The following is a 16,929-nucleotide window of genomic DNA, read 5'->3' on the forward strand; positions in this document are numbered from 1 at the left end:
AGCGCCCAGCGACCACAGACCACTAAGGCAGCCAGGACACACATGGAGAGGGCAGGCATCTGCACCTTGTGATCTGTCTTAGAGATGCCTGAGGATTCATGCTATCACTGCCAGTCGCTCAGGCTGCTCCACCATTAATGATCCTTCCACAGACTCACCTACGAAAATCTTGTTATGACTTTTACTTCCTCTAGATAGTCAAGTTTGATCGTCTTCTCAAAACTCCACCAGAGTAATTGCCAGTACCGGCAGGGCCAATCCAAGGACCTCACCAAGCCATCCACTTGGTGGTAGCGATGGGCAGTATGTACAAAGTGCAGGAACTTAATCAACACAAGCTTATGACCAGCAATTACTAGGAATTTTTCACTCACAGGAAATAATTGCAATCCCCCATCCTTATCACAAAAGGGTTCAGCAGGTTGCCCTCACCTGTCGGCAAAGGGTCAACACACGCTGATCCATCAAATGTAGCACATGCACAGCCCTTGACACCTAAGGGCAGCACAGAACTGTTTTTACTCAATCCCATGTGGCTGAATACCAATTGCATCTCTAAGACGTTGAACACCAAGCACTGGGGGTCATGTAACTAGTTAGCATGAGGAGTCTCATACATTATCAGATTTAACAAGACAAATCGCTCCACCAACTATGAACAGCCATGCACCACCAACTCAATTGAGAAAGAGCTATCAATATGTAAATCCTTTCCGTGCCCAGCCCAACTTAGGTTTGCTGTGTTGAGTCAAATTAAGCCGCAGGCTCCACTCATGGTGGTACCCTTCCATCAATTCCTTTATGTTTCAGCTTTGCTACCATACTTCCTCCCTTGAAATCCAAAGACTTTGGTTCCCCAGAAGCTGCTCAGCAGGTTGTGGGAATAACACCGCTGGATCATTAGTCGCCATTGTTTATGGTCAGAACCACGACGTTATCTGAATATCTTCAAACTTCCAACTTTCCTTCTTGATTAACGAAAATCAGCCTGGCAAATGCTTTTACTTTAGCTCATCTTGCACCAGTCCAAGAATTTCACCTCTAGCGGCACAGTAGGAATGCCCCGGGCCATCCTGCTGAATCATGTCCCCGATTCCAAAAACCAGCAAAATAGAACCAACGTCCTATTCCTTTATTCCTAGCTGAAGAATTCAGGAAACTGGCCTGCTATGTGGAGAAGTGTGGCTCAATGGTTAGAGCGGCAGACCCTGATGCAGAAGTCTAGCCCCGGACCAGGGTTCAAATCGCGCCTCGGCGGGTATTGGGCTCAATTTCCGCGGACCTGATAATTCTCGCCTCGGTGCCTATTCTAATCATGGGTCCCACTCTGCAACTCTGGGCAATAGCTTGCTTAATCTCCACAACGGCCCCAACAACGCTAGGATGCCTGGCTTCACCTTGGGGGTGCCCAGGAGTGGGCACTTCACAGGGAAAAGCCAGGAAGGGTTCCCCAGCGGTATGCGTACAAGCGCCTGAGATACCCCTTCGGGGGTCGATTCAGTGCGCTATACAAATACTACTACTACTACAATGAAACTGCTAATGGATCATTAATTCAGTTATGGTTTCTTTGATTGCTTTATCTGTTATTTGGAGAACTGTGGTAATTCTGGACTAAATACATGTTGAAGAACGCTGGCCCTCCCGAGATGCATGCATTTATCAGATCGAGACCAATCTGGGCTCACCTGGCTACATTAGTTACTCTACATAGCCATGGGCTGATCTCACGTCCCTGTGATGGCGACAATACATAGGGATGTCTGCCCTATCAACTTTCGATGGTATTTTCTGTGCCATTCCATGTGACCAGGGGTAATGGGAAATCAGGGTTCAATTCCAAGAGGGAGTCTGAGAAACAGCTACCACATCCAAGGAAGGCCACTGGCACATAAATTACCCACTCTCGACTCTCGGAGGTGGTGATGACAAATAACAGTGCAGGACACTTTCAAGGCCCTGTAATTGGAATGAGTACACTTGAAATCCTTAACAAGGATCCATTGAAGGGCAAGTCTGATTCTAGCAGCCATGGAAATTCCATTTGTGTGTGCCTACACATGCATGGCTTAATTTTTGAGACAAGCAAATGCTACTGGCAGGATCAACCAGGTGGACGGGAGGAGTAGCTGCATTCCCATCCTGGAATGACCTTCACACCCCTTAGGAGACTGCTTTGGGAGTGGGGGACAAGGCAGTCACACATGCACTGGCAGGCCCAGCCTGCACTGTGACAAAAAAAAGGGAGAGGCGGGCCAAGTTGCAGCCAGAGCAAGACACGGGGTTGCTGTTTATCAGCCTATGCAGCTGATGCCACCCCATAGAACAGATGTTCCGAGCAACTGCAAAAATGCAGTGGGTGGAAAATGACAATGGACAGGCACATGGGCCCTCCTGAACACTTTGTGACACAGCAGGGTAGAGAAGAGAGCCCAGGGCCTGCCAGAGCTGACTCCAGCTGGTCAGAGATTATTATTCCAGACAAGCAGGGGAGGCCTGTGGAACTCCCTCCTGGGCATTTTCCTACATGGCAGGCCAAAGAAATTAGTCTGGGGCTTCTATCCCAGATATTACTGTGGCTCTGACCCGCTGTGGCCCAATTAGAGCTTCTGAACACAGAAAGGCACTGGAGCCCTTCCAGGGCCTGCGGGCCCAAGTCTGCAGCACTTTGAGATACAGCGGGCCGGGTAACAAAGCTCAGGGCATGCTCTTCCACCCCAAGTCCTGCCCAAGCTCTGTTATGGGATTCGATCAGAGCTTCTTATCCTGGACAAGCAGGGGAGGCTTCCCTGGGTCCGAAGGCTTCGGTCAGCTGCACTCTGAGAGATGGCTGGCAAGGGAATAGAGCCCAGGGCTATGGTCTTCCACCCCAGGGCTCTTTGGGGATTTGACCTGGAGCCCGGTCAAATCGTTTGACCATGGACAAGCAGGGCCAACCTCCCCAGCCCTCTGGAACCTCACCCTGTGCACTTTACGGCACACCAGCCTAGAAAAGGGAGCCCAGGGCCAGGGGGCTTCTAACCCGGAGCTCTGACCTGGTGCCCAGTAAGAGCTTCTTTTACCAAGCAAGGAGAGGAGGCTTCCCTGGGCCTGCGGGACTCTGTAAAAGGCACTTTGCGACACAGCAGGCTAGAGAAGGGAGCCCAGGGCCGGGGCCTTCCACCTCTGATTCTGACAGAGTAGTGTCCTAGGGCACAGTCAGAAGTCCTAAACCTGGACAAGCAGGGGCGACCTCCACCGCCTGCAGGACACGGTGCCAGGCACTTTGCGACAAGGTGTTCCAGAGAAAGGAGCCAAGGGCTGAGGGCTTCAACCCTGGCCAGCCACGGCTCTGACAAGGGGGTCGGTCAGAGCTTCTTATCCCTGGCAAGCAGGGAAGGCCTCCCTGGGCCTGCTGGTACATGCCCCAGGACCACTGTGACACAGCAGGTGATGTGGCAGAGACAAGAGCTGGGGGCTTCTACCCGCAGGCCTGTGTGGGCTCTCTCCTGGGGCCCCGTCAGAGCTTCCTATCCCAGGCACGTAGGGGAGGACTACCAAAACCTTCAGGCCCCCAACCTAGGCACTTTGCGACACAGCACACAGAAACCAGGGCCCCTGGCCTGCCTGAGCACTTCCTGTTCTTGTAATCCATACACACCGAGTGACAGAGGGGGGACATTGCACAGAATGTATCCAGGCTCCTGGAGCCCTGACTGGGTTTCAAGCTTCAAATGATCCCTCATTCAAACTTCCAGTGCAGTTTGGGGATCTGAACAGCGAACCCCATGATGGGAATGACAGGTTTTGTTTATTTTAAGCACAAAATGTCACCAGTGAGATTGGCATGACACATTTTGCACCACCCATGTAGGTGTGGTAAAGGACCACTAATTTTATTTGCGCCCAGGCCTACTTTGCAGTCATTTCCGCTGTGGCACTGTTGCCTAGAAAGGAGCTTCAGCAGCAAGCAAGGTAAACATTTACCATTTGTTTCTAAAATGTGGCCTTTGAAAGAAAGAGCTATGTTTGAAATACTAATGAAGCTGCAGCTCTCATATTTTTTAATCACTTTCTTGTGGTACTGGTTAATACTGGGTATAGATAAACTCATTAGAAACAATGCTGGCCTTCTACTCACCTTGAAAAAAAACGTATTCTAAGGTGCGCCACACTGGCATGTATTACCGCCACTGAACACAACCAGTTTTCCTCACAGAAAAATGTCATGTGTCAGTAGATTCTCTTAGAAGCAGTCTTGTCTTGAAGAAGGTCACATCTGTTTCGAGTAAATGCGTTTTCCAAGAGAGGCTGACAGGAGTAACCTGTGTTTATAAAACCTGTACAGCAAAGGGATAGTTATCTCTTCAAATATGTGACATATGCAATTTTGAGAGACAGGGTCATCCAGTATGGCAAGTAAGAGGTGACAGAAAGCTCGCTGTGTGAAAAGAGTCCAAACCGTTTTCCTAAAATGTTGCCTATGCATTCCAACTTTTACATTCTCCTCAGAAAACCACATCCTTTAACTGAGCATGCACATGTATTCCACGCATGTCACAAAGCACTTTGGGCCACATGCATCACGGTAGGCTTTTGTGATTCCCTAATTGCGATTTTTAAGGTATCTCAATTAAGGAATCGCAAAAAGCCTATGCATGTAGGAATAGCTAAAAAAAATTGTGATTTCCAAACATTCCTTAATTGCGACTCGCAAATTCCGACTCGCAAATTGCGAGTAGTAATTAAGGAATGGCTTCCAATTCATTCCTATGGGAACTTGCATGCGCAATTTGCGAGTACCCAACATGTACACGCAAATTGCGCATGCAATTTCAAGGGTGCAAGGGTGTCCAAAGGACACCCTGTTGCACCCCTGAAATAGATATGTGCTCCCATGTTGCACACACACATGCCCCAAGGGACAAATTGGCGATGAGGGAAACTGGAGTTCTACACCTATTTCAATGGATGGATACTAATAACTGTACTTTACGAATATTTTTTTTTTTTTTAAATGAAAAACGGACCGGCAAAGAATTGACGCTGTGATTTACACTACGTTTTATATATACCGCTGTTGTCATGACTACGCTTTGTTTTACTGTCTTGTTGTGCCTGGTATCACTCGAGATTTGAAGCCGTTGAGTCACCGGGTTACCTGCATCTTTCAACCCGTGTTCATCATTCGGTCTGCATGCGCCAGCAAGCTCGAGGAGGACTACGCGCGTCACTATGCATGCGCGACTGTGATTGAAAGCGCATCACAACGCAGGCACAGAAACTGATGTCGGACGCAGGTCACACAGCGTGACCCCGACGTGGCGGCCATTTTGGAAATCATTATTTACCTTTTTACGAAGGATTTCGACTTTGGGACAGAAAGATTTCAATAACGTGTAAAACTTCACAGCGCGAAGGAAATGAATAATTACATCATACACTAAGTACATTCCAGTCAAGAATTTAAGGTGAAGTAAATAAAGGGTAGTTATTTTTGGTTTTGACTATTACAACAGGTGAGGAGGTCGGGAGAAGGTTGTTTTTATTGAATTTGTATATCATATGTGCTTTATAGTGCATGGAAGAAGGTGACTGCATTGTAAGCACTGCTGATAAGGACAGAGACATGGCACAACAGAATTTTTCGATTAGTCCTCCTGAACCATTTTGGGTTAAAGGTGCTCAACCCAATATTAAGTGGATAGAATGGAAAGAATATTTCATTAATTATTTAGAAGCTGTTGATGAAACAAAGAAAATGAAACCTGAACAGAAAAAGAGAATTTTGCTACATTCTTTAGGACCTATTGGGTTAAAAACCTTTTCTAGGATGATCCCAATTTAGACGAGTTTGAGAACACTATCAAAAATATGGATAAATATTTTGCACCCAAAGTGTGTATTGGGGTCATAAGACACAAATTCTTTCAAAGGAAACAAACTAAAGAAGAAACTGTGGATGAGTGGATAGATGACCTAAAAAAACTTGCCATTGATTGTAAATTTGACAATTTACATGATGACCTAATACGTGATCAACTAGTGATGCACAACAACAACTCTGCCCTACAAGATCGTCTTTGGGTTAATGGAGATGCACCTCTAGATGACGTGGTAGCCATCATGAGGAAATCTTAAATTATCTGGGAGGTGCGCTACGGTCGTGAAAGAAACTGAAAAAGACTTGTCCAAGACTTCTGGAACTATTTGTAAGATTCAGGGTCCTAGTAAAAGTTTTCGCCAACAGCAACAACAAGGAAAATGGACTAACCAACCTACGAGGGTTCAGAATAGGAGCATAGAGGAAAAAAGATGCTACAGATGTGATAGCAAAGAGCATCTAGCTTTTAGTAGACTCTGTCCATCGTTAAAGAAAAAATGTGGCATATGTGGACTTTTAGGTCACTTTAGTAAAATGTGTCGCAGACGTAATGTGAAGTACGTGTATGAGGAAGATGTAGAGAGTATGGATGAAGTAGAAACTGAGGATGAATGTTGTGTTAAGAATGTTCGAGGGAACTATGTGATTAACATTTCAGAGGATTCCTTAAAAGGTAAACCAATTTGCGAAATATCTCTTGGTGGAGTAATTGTAAGTGTTTACGCAGACTCCGGTTCACCATATACGATTGTGAACGAAGAGGTTTGGAGGAAGAAATTTGTGAACAGGATTGGTGAGCAATTGAATACACCTGATGTTTGCCCAATCAGTTATACAGGAGATAGAATTGGTATGATTGATTTTAGATGGCTTACCTTTTTGTTTAAAGGCAGGTCTACAAGAGGAAAGTTGTATGTGGCAAAAGTAGGACCATCAGTTTTGGGGTGGTTTGACCAGAAAAAATTGCACATTATTTTGGACCCAAATTCAAAAGATAAAGTACTGATTTTGGATGACTGCAGCAAAATGGGGAAAGTATTGTCAGAAAGCTTTCCTAAGGTATTTAGACATTGAACTTGGTGTTCTAAAGGGGTTCGAACATAGGATTATTTTAAAGGCTGATGCACAACCTAAGGTTCACAAAGTGAGACCCATACCTATATTGATAAGGGAAGAGGTTAAGAAGGAGATTCAGGGATTGCTTGCTAAAGGTATTATAGAGGAAATTGAGACGTCTGAATGGATTTCTCCGATTGTGGTTGCCCGGAAACTCAATGGAAAAATCCGTTTGTGCATTGATTTGCGCCATTTGAACAATAACATCGTGGTTGAGAAATGTCCCCTTCCCAAAATCAACGAAATGGTATCTTCCCTTAAGGGTGTAACGTGGTTCTCCACGGTTGATCTTTCCGCCTCTTACCACCAGGTTATGTTAGATCCTGATTCTAAGAATCTTACGGCATTTATAACGCCATTTGGTTGCTACCAATTCAGGCGTATGCCTTTTGGGTTGGCCTCAGCCGCCGCTGTTTTCCAGCGGCTGATGCATAAGCTGTTCGGAGACATGAACAGTATCTCCTTTTTTCAGGATGATATTCTGGTTGCGGCAAAAGACAAAGTGGGTCATGATTCTAAATTAAAACAAGTTTTGGAAACCCTACAGTCAGCAGGCCTGACTGTGGAGTTATCCAAGTGCAAATTCAGCCAGAGGAGTGTGTCATATTTGGGACACATTATAAGCGAAGAAGGTGTCAAACCTAAACCTGCATTAGTAGAGAATATTGTAAAATTTCCTGCATCTGTTTCGAAAGATGAAGTAAGAGCGTTTCTCGGCATGGCTGAGTATTGTTCCAAGTTTATAAAAAATTTTGCTGCAAAAGTTTTCAACATACGTGCACTTTTGAAGAAGAACACTAAGTTTGTGTGGAATGAATTGTGTGAGGATGAGTTTAAACTGGTTAAGCTCGAGTTGCAGAAGGTGAATGCACTTGCCAGTTTTGACCCAAATATCGACTGCCTTTTAACCACCGATGCAAGCGACAAAGGCCTGGGTGCTGTGTTATCACAATGTGTTTTGGATGGTAAAGAAAAAATAATCTTGTTTGCATCTAGGGCTCTTTCCCCTGCTGAGGGTAAGTACCCTATCATTGAGAGGGAAGCCCTTGCGTGTGCGTGGGCTTTAGAACATTTTCGAGCATTTGTTTGGGGCAAACCTGTGATCATTCATACTGATCATAAACCATTGATCCGTATTTTGTCATGTGAGGGTATGTCTGGTGCGTCGGCAAGGTTAGCCAGACTATCTATGAGGATGAAGGAGTACATTTATAAGATGGTCTATCTACCTGGAAGAGATAATCGTATTGCTGATTGCTTATCTAGACTTCCTCCTCCTCTAGAGGAATGCGATGATTATCCTTGGAGTGAATACTGTGTGGCATTGGTACACGATTGTGGTGAACCTGCCATAAATAAGATTGAATGGTTGGCTGAACAGGAAAAAGATGTTGTTTTGAAAAATGTTTTAGAGTACATTTGCAAAGGTTGGCCCAAGAAGAGAGATGTTCCTGGGTTGGATGCCTTTTGGCAGATCCGCATGGAGTTGTCCTCTGAGAATGGTATGCTTTTTAGGGATGATAGAATCGTTCCACCTGTGTCCTTGAGAAGGAAAATTTTACAACTTTGTCATGAAGGGCATTTTGGAATTATGAGAACCAAGTCTGTTGTTAAGGGGATGTTTTGTTGGCCAGGTTTTGACAGCGCAATAGAGGAGTTTGTAAGGAAATGTGAGGTCTGCATGTCCGCTGATAAGACACTTAGGACCTTTAAGCCTAAAATGAGTGATGGTTTAATACCGGATTTTCCTTGGGACACCATTGCTATTGATATTATTGGACCCATTGGAGACTCCAAAGAATATGGGTTGGTTGCTATTGACCTTTTCTCCAAGTGGCCAGTTGTCAAGTTTGTTGAGAGAGTTGACACTCAGACTGTGCTTAAACTCTTAGATAAAATGTTTATTGTGGAGGGTTTACCTGTCTGTGTGCTGTCTGACAATGGTGTCCAATTTACGTCCAAGCAGGCTAAGGAATATTTTGACAAATGTGGTATTAAACATAAAACCACAGCATTGTACAACCCTAGTGGGAACGGCACTGTTGAAAGGTTCAACAGAGTGATCAAAGGCGTTATTCAGGCCTCTGTGCATAGCAAGCTAGATTGGAAGGTGCAAGTACAGAAGGCAGTTTGGTCATATAGAGTTACTGTGCAAAACAGCACTGGCATGTCCCCGTTCACCATGATGAGAGGCAGAACAGCGAGGTGTAAGTTTAACCCTGGGTGGCTTTATGATGGGAAAATAGCAAGTTGGTCTCCTGTTGATGTTAAGGATAAATTGGTGTCTACTCATGATAGAAGCAAGGAGTTTTATGATTGTCATCATAACACTAAAGATGTTCTTGTCAAGGTTGGAGATTGGGTGAGAGTTAAGAAACCTTTTAAGGTACCTAAGGGCGTGAGTCGTTTTGAACCACCATGTAGGGTTGCTGAAGTTTTAAGGAACTCAGTAAGATTAGATGATGGAAGGGTGTGGAATCTTAAAAACATTGCCATGAATCCTGATCAAGATTGTGTAGAGGTGTTTTCTAATCCAAGTGTCAATAGTTTTGATTGGGTAGAAGATCATTTTGAGAAAAGTCATGTACAGTCTCAATTTGCTAATGATTCTGTGTCTGTTTCTGAACAGAATATTTTCAGGCAACCCAGTTCTTCCTTGTGTAATGAGGGGGGAGTGGGCGAAGGTTGCAGTTCTGATGTTCAGACAACTACTCGTTCGGATGTATGTGATACTCTTCAGAGCAAGGTTGTTGAGGTTTTACCTGATAAAAGAACTAGAGCTTTGCCTGGTTGGCTTAAAGACTTTGCTATGTAAATTTATTGACTTGTTTCTATTGCCCTTGTTTTTCTTTCTTGTTATGCTTCTTTTCTTCTGTATTTGTTTTCTTTCATTGTATAAGGGGGGAGGATGTGTTATGTTGTATGTTTCTTTAAGTCCACGAGTGTCAGAATGTAGAATGGTATGATGTGTGATTCTATGTGAGACATTCATTCTGGGATGAGCTGTTGAGATTGAAGACATCGCTTCCCTGGCTGTTATTTACCTATCTTATCTGCAAATAAATATATACCTTAACTACACCTTTGGTCTGGAATACTTCTCTACAGAAGTGCTCATGTCCTCAGTGAATGAGCTGGCATAAGTCTGTAGAGGGATTTCTAAAGTTAGATTAGTCATCTTCTGCTTACTGCTTTATCGACCTTAATTTTATCGTGGGCAGCCAGAAGGGGTGGGCCACTAGAGGGGAAATGTGATCCGTAGGCTGAATATGCAGATAGTTACCATAGCCCTTTCATAACACCTATCAGCCTGATTCATGAAAAACGGGATTTGCGATTCTCAAATAGCGAAAAATTGCGATTCACTATTGAGAACTCGCAAATCTGAATTCATGAAGATTAGCGATAAAAAAATGCGATTCGCACGCGGGCGCAAATTCCGTTTGCGAATAACGATAATCGCAGAAAAATCGCTATTTCCGGCTACCCGCGTCTGGATTGCGATCTCGCAAATAGCGATATCGCTATTAGCGATATCGCAAATTGCGAGATCGCAAAATCGTGAGATCGGGAAAACGGGAAGTCGCATTTCGAGCACAGTGATGACATCACAACCAGGAAGCAGCCAGTTCCCACCCCCATTCACCACAGTGAGGCAGACCTCGAGGGAGCAAGTGGGAGAGCTGCTGCTATACTACTGGTGATTTGTACTCTGCAACAACATTACTGCCATGTCAGAGGAACCTGTTCCTGGCCCCAGCAACACCACAGGGCGGAAGAGGAAGCTCAAATTTTCAGAGCAGGAGCTCGAACATTTGATTGAAGGGGTGGTGGCCAACCACGCCAAACTGTTTGGCAAAGACTCCAGGAGGGTCCCGGAGCTGGAAAAAAGGAGGATCTGGCAGGGAATAGCCTCCACCGTCAACTCCGTGGGTGTGGCCGATAGGTCACTAGATGAACTTAAAAAAAGATGGTACGACCTCCGAGGTCGTGCCAAAGAGAAGGTGGCGGAGCGCCTTGGAGAGGCATCGGGCACTGGTGGTGGCGGACCTACCTACAGTCCCTCCTAACACAGCCTTGGAGGACCAGGTGGAAGACACCCTTGAGAGGGAGGCGTGCATTGGCTTCACACGTCTGGACTCATCCCGCCCCACCCAAGACACCCAAGGTAAGTGGCATGCGACTGCGACCCTGTCCCCTATGAATGTCCATGACCAAATAGGCTCCCATAATGTCCCATAGTCATGCCATTGTTGCACATCAGGGACTGCCCTGAAGCATTGTGGGAGATGTAGTGTGGCCACAATGTAGTAGTACCACAATGCAGCCAGACAGGTTCCAAAGTACGCAAAGCCACAGCCATTCAGGGAATGTCACCCAGCATGCATGTAGCAACTGCACGTCTGACAGATACATGCAACTAATGATCGTCCACTTACCCTCACAGGTGGCGCTGAAAGCAGCGACAGCGAAAGGCTGCTAATTGATGAGGAGGCCCAGGAGGAGGAGGTGCCACCACAAACACAGGCACCAGCCCCTGCCGCTGCAACAACACCAGCCGCCAGGTCCACCAGCAGTGTGCCCCCTGCGTCTGGCGCACCAACTACAGCCGCACCCAGGCCCACGACTAGTGTGCCCCCAGCCTCAGCCGCACCAACTGCACCGGCACCCAGGCCCACGACTAGTGTGCCCCCAGCCTCAGCCGCACCAACTGCAGCCGCACCCAGGCCCACGACTAGTGTGCCTCCAGTCCCTGCCGCACCAGCAACACCTGCTGTGACACCACCAGCAGCTGGTGCTACAACATCTGGGCCCACGACAGCGGCAACACAGCGGCCAGCCACAGTGTCAGGCGAGCAGAGCAGGCGTGGCAGGTCTCGCCAGCACACCACTGCAGCAATCAGCAGGAGGGGCAATGGACATATGGCGCGTATGAGCGTCGAAAGACGCATGTTGCGTATCCATCAACGCCAGGCACGGCAGCAAGGTGCCATTCAGCTCCAGCTCCACAAGATTGGGCACAATGTGGCCGGAGTGGGTGACCGCATGGACCGCATGACGGCGGCCATGGCAGGTGTGGGGGACCGCATGGACAACATGACTGCAGCCATGGCAGGTGTGGGGGAAGGAATGGCCCGCATGACTGCAGCCATGGAGGCCAACACTGCAGCGATGACTACTCAGCGCAGTGCAGCACGCCGGCGCCACCATCAGCTCATGAGCCGGCTGGCCGCCTACAGCAGGTCCAATTATGTTGCAGCCAATGCAACTTCACAGTTGTCGCGGCGGTCCCTAGCACAGCAGCACCAACTCATCCAGTGCTGTGAGGATATGACCGGGGTCCTGGAGCACTTGACCACGGCGGTTACACCACTACACCCTCCTGCTCTACCTGCCACTGTTGGGGGTGATGATGTCAGTGAGGGGGCATCCAGCATCAGCAGCCACTCTGCCTCACAAGTCCCGCCACTCAGGCGCAGCACCAGGCCCACGCCAGGTACAGGTGCCCCGGAAGAGGATGAGCCTCAGAGGCGCTTGGGTGGAACGCGCAGGAGGCACAATTGACAACATTTGACAATTACAGGCACAGGCTGACGATAAGCCTGCCCTGTCCTTTGACACAGCAGTATGCAGTAATACTGTTAGTAGAAGATAGTTGAACTGGTACCATTTTTGTGATTGAAACAAATATATTTATTTTGCAGCACACATTAGCGTTGTGTCATTATTACATTTTGCATGCATTAGTGATTTGTGGGGTGAGGGAAGAGGGTGCACTAGAAACTGTTCACTGTGATGTGGTTGCGACGTCTGTGGCCTTCAGCTGGGTTCTCCCCGCGTGCATGGCGCGCATGTGCAGGTGGCCGGTTGTCCCCTTCAGATTCACTGCCAGAGATGTCGACAGGTATCCGGCGCTTGGTTGCAATGTTATGTAGTATTCCGCAGACAGCCACAATGCGGCAGCACACTGCAGGACTGTAATACATGGCCCCACCTGTCTTGTGCAGTATGCGGAACCTGCTCTTGAGCAGGCCAAATGTCCTTTCTATGCAATTCCTTGTCCGTATGTGTGCAATATTGTAGCGCGGTTGCTGGGGTGTAGCAGGGTTGAGGTATGGGTTGAGGAGGTATTCACGGAGGGCGTAGCCACTGTCACCTGAATGAGAGGAGCAGAGGGTGATTGCCTGTGCTGCGCTGCTACCTAATTGCAATGTGACATTGTCGACAAAGTGTACTTACCAAGTAGGTGTCCTTCCCCGAAGTCTCCCCTGGCCAGTCGTGTGTGGAGGCCGCTGTGCCGGAATATGAAGGAGTCATGGCTACTCCCTGGGTACTGGGCCACAATGTCAGTGATGTATGTCTTAGCATTGCAGACCATCTGTATGTTGAGGGAGTGGTAGGACTTGCGATTGCGGAACATATACTCCGTGGCAGCTGGTGGGCAGATGGCGATGTGGGTACAGTCTATGCATCCGAGTACATGTGGAAAATGGGCTACATTGTAGAATTATAGCTTGGTCAAGTCCAAATCCTGTTGGCTGGTGGGAAATGTGATGTGCCGGTGTAGCTGGGTGAGCATGGCGTCAACAAAAGTCTGGAGGCAGCGTGACATGGTGGGCTGGGATATCCCCCCAGCAGCCGCTACTATCCCCTGGAAGCTCCCGGAGGCCAGGAGGTGCAGGCTACACAATACCTGCACATGTGTAGGCACCGCATTGGTACGCCTTGTTGGGTGCTGCATCAGGGGGTCGAGGTCCTGTATTAGCTGCATTATCATTTACCCATTCAGCCTGTATTTTGCATATATCTGCTCTCTGGTTTGGCCCAGCAAGGTGACCCGCTGGCGGAAAATCCTGTCCTGGATCCTGCGTCTCCTCCGTGCTGCTCGCTGTAGCCTTCGACGCCTGACCACCATGTACATTCCTGGCATTGTGGAACTCCTAATGCTGCTGCTGATTGTCCTTATGTGTGATTGGTCAGGCCTGTACCTCTTACTGATTGGCCAACGGTTTTTTAAATGGAAATTTTTGATGGCTTTTATGGTTACCACCTGCTTTGAGTTGTCCTTAAATTGCGCCGCGCAAACTGCGATTTTTGGGTTTTTCGCAATTAGCGATTTTTCATGAATTCCGATTGCGATTGTATTGCGAATTCGCAATTTATTTCGCTGAATCCGTGGATTGTCGCATTTTCCGATTCGCTAATGCTCTCCTACCGGGATTCTGCGAATTTAATTGCGAATTCGCAATTATGGGTTTGCGAAGTCGATATTTTCTTGTTGAATCCCGATTACGGATATTGCGCCCGCAATTGCATTTTCGCAGCGATTGCGGGTGCAATTTACCTTCATGAATCAGGCGGTTAGAGTCTAGCAAAGTATGTTGGCTGCATATGCCGAGTTGGCATAGTCATCAGCAACGATATTCTGGTAACAAACTGGAAATTCTGGTGCTGGGAATCAGGTAAGAACTAATACTTATGACAAGGCAGCGCTGCTGACTAAGATATTAGAAAGTTAAATATTTCTCTCTGCAGAAACAAATCCTGTTTAAACAATAACCAAGACTTCCGGCATCAAAGATAATCATAAAATCTGGCCCCAAAACAATCAGTCTCCCAATCTGTGGTAGAAGTGGGGCCACTGCACCTCCATCATAATCTCATTTTTTCTCCATTTAAGGCACACATGCTTGGCTGCATTCCAGAATTAATTGCAGCAAGACAATGATGCATGGCTTCTTTCCCTGCCCATATCTGCCTTAGCATACATTTAAAACTTAAGATCTTTCTGCATTAACCCAGTCACTGGATGCATGTACAAATTACAGAGATGGTAGGGGCAGAAAGGTAAAGTGAATAGGTTTAGCACTTTTGGAACACATACTGTAATGGGACTTGCCACCTGTATCCCACTTTCAAGAACAGTGGAGTCATCCTATTCTTTGGCTTATCCTTCTGTCCAATCACAACTTTAGGGTGATCTAACCAGAGGCCAGAACCAATGATATCTGAGATGGCGAGAGTTACAATATATTAAGGACTACTGACTGCCCTAATTTGTTGCCCGGAGATGCCAAACTCTGAAATTAATGGAAGCAGAAAATATCAAAAGTGCAGGGTAGAACCCTAATTGATTGTTATCAAATAGCCTGGGCTGTCTCATGCGTGTCTAGATCAGTTGAACACTTATAGATTACATTCGTTTTCCAATAATGTGCAAAGTTGAAAGATGCCATCTTTCTCAGTCTGTGCCAAAGACACACTAGCTTTATTTATTAATGACATGACAAGTGACATTTTAAATAACGGTGATGGATCAAGCCCTGATCTTTGGACTGGGTAAGAGTGGTCTGCTCAATTCAGACACTCTGTTCATCACCACCCCCTTTTCTGAATCGTTTTTGGCCACTATAGGTGTGGCAGGGTATACTCAGACATGAGTCCCTTTCTCACTGCTCCATCAGGATTCAAGCAAGCCGGGCCGAAGACGGCTGAAATGCCAGAAACCGGTCCCCGGTAGCTTGTCTCCTTTCTGGTGAAGAATTGGCTTGGTAGTTTAGTCTGCCCTGTTCCCATGATGCACTGGGCCAGGGACAGACTGATTTGCATATAGCCAGGTTCTGAGCTGGGATGGGGCAGCGAGATAAATAACGGTGATGGATCAAGCCCTGATCTTTGGACTGGGTAAGAGTGGTCTGCTCAATTCAGACACTCTGTTCATCACCACCCCCTTTTCTGAAGTGACATTTTAACACACGAGGAAAATTCACTGGTGGTTAACAAGCTGTTCATATTTAATATAAAATGGGTGCCTTAGTTGTGTTGAAGGCCTTTACCAAGGAGGTCAGACTGCGATGCAGTTCAGAAATTAGCCCATGTGTTTTCAGAATCTGTGTGAAGTCGTTGGCTGAGTTGGTTCTCCATGTGTTAGGGACAAAAGGCAGACACAGCCCTAAAGACGCAATGGATCTACTAGCGTCTGGAAATTCAGAATCATGCTGCTTTTTCTTTCCATATTTGTGTAGACAAAGGCTGACAATCTCCTGTGTTAGTCTACCAAAGGGTTGTGGCAATGCCTGAATATGCGACACCGTTAAATAGTTTCAAGAAAAAAAATGCTTTACATTTTCTGTTGTTTTACCCAGTTTTTCTATGTAGACTCTTCTCCACCAGCACACAAATGTCTCAATTCATTACATCCACTTAGCATTTTTCCTTCTTTGGTCCCGACATGTGTAGACTCCTGGCTTCATCATAGAGCAAAATAAAACCCTTGAATTAACTCATTGATGAACTAAACAGATAAGCCTCCTAATAGCTACATCTACTCAGGTAACTAAAGTCTTAAATTCCAGACTTCGAAAATATGGTTCTGTCACTCGTTCTCAGCTGCTCAGTTGTAGGAAACTCAATCCTAGATGGCCTATTCAAATCCTCCAATTCCTCGCAAGGAGGGTGCAGCACATTCTCAAGACACATCACTCCTAAACTGAGTGGCAATTCCAAAATCTCAGCAGACGGGCAAAACTCGCTAAAGTGAAGAGAAAATAGATGCTTGCCACCCCTGGAGCCACAAAGCATGGATGTTGTGCTTGTGTCCATCACGGAAGAGCTAAATGCCAGAGCCCTCTAAAGGAGGCCCATTCCATGTTCTTGAGTATCATCAGACACGACAGAAGAGCGCATTGTGAAAGACAAAAACATGCAGGTAGGATATTTCGGGAATATCCACCAATTTTCCCTGCTGTAGTGTTCTACTTACAGCCTCTCATAACACCCAGAAATGCTGTAGTAAGGTTGTTTTCTTGCTAGAGACCACTAGGCGACCCCGAGGTGCAGCTCAGCTATCGCTGCTGCTGAGAGGGTTCCTAGGGAAAAGAACAAGTATATATTGCAAGATACCCCTCTGAGGGAGGCTTCTGTAAAACACTCCCCTGAAATCAAAATCT

The 16,929-nt window shown here is 46.6% G+C and overlaps 1 protein-coding gene and 1 pseudogene across 1 annotated transcript in view; both read right to left on the reverse strand.

Annotated features, from left to right (window-relative positions):
• The window catches only part of CFAP47 (cilia and flagella associated protein 47), a 2,734,468-nt gene that overhangs the window by 221,277 nt on the left and 2,496,262 nt on the right, over nucleotides 1–16,929 (reverse strand). The gene's annotated exons all lie outside the window — the stretch shown is intronic.
• Nucleotides 136–2,115, reverse strand: LOC147697930 (18S ribosomal RNA; annotated as a pseudogene).

The sequence above is a fragment of the Lissotriton vulgaris genome, chromosome 8, assembly GCF_964263255.1.
Source record: "Lissotriton vulgaris chromosome 8, aLisVul1.2, whole genome shotgun sequence".
Lineage (NCBI taxonomy): Eukaryota > Metazoa > Chordata > Amphibia > Caudata > Salamandridae > Lissotriton > Lissotriton vulgaris.